We start from the raw sequence: 2,500 nt of genomic DNA, 5'->3' as shown, positions 1-2,500 counted from the left end.
AAAATATTAGATCAAGGTGAAAAAATCCGAAAAAATAACGAAAACTCATATTAAGTATAAGCTTTCTTTTCCAAGTGGAATCATTCAAAAACATTGAGCTTTGCTACCCCAAATCCCCTCTCCCAATAATTCAAAAAAAAAGATTTATAAAATACAAAATAAATATTAAAAAAATCTGAAAAATCCGAAAAAAATAACTAAGAAACTAGATTTTTCAAGCTTCGATTCGGTTATTCAAACGTCGAAAACGGATAAGCGGAACTCCAAAAAAGGGGGGTGTGGCTCCTCGAACACATTTGTTCAAACTGCTGGAAATGAGGAAAAAGCTCAAATGTCATATATAGGGAGGGGGTTGTCGCCCCTCCCTGGGCAGTGGGGTTGGGCGCTCGGTAGCGCGCGCGGGGCGCTCGTTGGGCGCTCGATGGGGCGCTCTTCGGGCGCTCTTCGGGCGCTTCTCGGGCGCTTTGGGCTATCATCCTGGAACTATGCGGGCATTCTATGCTTGGCCAGTCCTGAGTTGGTGGCATAAGGTTATAACCCAAAAACTGCTCTCCTGGAGGCGGGCTGTCGACTCTGGAGTCCTTAGATGACACCAGTGCTCGGCGCCGTCTTGGTAGCTTTGAGTCTTTGATCTCATTGCTTGGGGAAAATTGACAGCGTTGGTGAGGATCCAGGTCACTTCACCAACGGGACCCTAGGGAACGGATTAGAAGGGAGGGGTTCTCCACCCTCCCTGTGGGCAGACGGTATTCGGGCGCCTCGGGCTCTCTTCGGGATCCTGGTTGAGCACTCCACTTGGATGCTTGGCCAGTCTTGAAGGGGGCATGTTCCAACTAAAAACTGCCCTCCCCCATGGCTGAGGAGCCCTTGGGCTCTTTTGCTTGTGGGGAACAACGTTGGTGTGATTAGGATCAGACGCACCAACGGTGACCTGGTAGGAGTGATCCGTTTGTTGGAGGGGTCGGGCTCCCCCCTCCAAAAACAACGTTGGTGTAAAATTGGCCATAGCACCAACGGAGACCGTCCCGGAGCGGCCAAGCGGGAGGGGAAACTTCCCCCCTCCCGCTGGGAAGATTTTTAAGGGACCAGATGGTTGTGTTCCCAAAGACATTCATGTGGGGTGCTTGGCGTAGACTTGATGGTATTTTGCCCAAAGACACTCCTATGGGGTGCTCGGCCTAGACCTGATGGTTCGTGCTAGGACATTCTGCGGGGTGCTCGGAATAGACCTGAAGAGAACTTGAAATCTTCCCTCCCCCCTGGCGGGGCTGCCAACTCTGGTGTCCTCGGATGATGCCGGTGCTTGGCGCTGCTAGGGTCGCTGAGGAGTCCTCGGGCTCTTTGGCGTTTGGGAAAAACGTTGGCGTGAATAGGGTCAGACACGTCGACGTTGACCGTGAAGGAGAAGTGATCCATTCGTATGGAGGGGACCCCGGCTCCCCCCTCCCGAAAACAACGTTTGGTGTAAATGGCCCATAGCACCAACGGAGACCGTCCCGGAGCGGCCAAGTGGGAGGGAAAACTCCCCCCTCCCGATGGGAAGATTTTAAGAGACCTGATGGTTGTGTTCCCAAAGATATTCAGTGGGGTGCCTGGGTTCCCAAGACTATTCAGGTGGGGTGCCTGGCGTAGACTTGATGGTATTTTGCCCAAAGACACTCCTATGGGGTGCTCGGCCTAGACCTGATGGTTCGTGCTTGGACATTCTGCGGGGTGCTTGGAAAGACCTGATGAGAACTTGAAATCTTCCCTCCCCCTGGCGGGGCTGCCAACTCTGGTGTCCTCGGATGACGCCGGTGCTGGCGCTGCTAGGGCGCTGAGGAGTCCTCGGCTCTTTGGCGTTTGGGAAAAACGTTGGCGTGAATAGGGTCAGACCGTGGGACGTTGACCGTGAAGGAGAAGTGATCCATTCGTATGGAGGGGACCCCGGCTCCCCTCCGAAAAAACGTTGGTGTAAATGGCCATAGCACCAACGGAGACCGTCCCGGAGCGGCCAAGTGGGAGGGGAAACTTCCCCCCTCCCGCTGGGAAGATTTTTAAGAGACCTGATGGTTGTGTTCCCAAAGATATTCATGTGGGGTGCCTGGCGTAGACTGATGGTATTTTGCCCAAAGACACCCTATGGGGTGCTCGGCCTAGACCTGATGGTTCGTGCTTGGACATTCTGCGGGGTGCTTGGAATAGACCTGATGAGAACTTGAAATCTTCCCTCCCCCCTGGCGGGGCTGCCAACTCTGGTGTCCTCGGATGACGCCGGTGCTTGGCGCTGCTAGGGTCGCTGAGGAGTCCTCGGGCTCTTTGGCGTTTGGGAAAAACGTTGGCGTGAATAGGGTCAGACACGTGACGTTGACCGTGAAGGAGAAGTGATCCACTCGTATGGAGGGGACCCCGGCTCCCCCCTCCCAAAAACAAGTTGGTGTAAATGGCATAGCACCAACGGAGACCGTCCCGGAGTGGCCAAATTCGCGCATAGCGGTTCACGTTGCTTACACTACGGTGG

This window comes from Daucus carota, chromosome 6, assembly GCF_001625215.2.
Source record: "Daucus carota subsp. sativus chromosome 6, DH1 v3.0, whole genome shotgun sequence".
Taxonomy (NCBI): domain Eukaryota; kingdom Viridiplantae; phylum Streptophyta; class Magnoliopsida; order Apiales; family Apiaceae; genus Daucus; species Daucus carota.
This window is presented reverse-complemented; position numbering follows the sequence as displayed.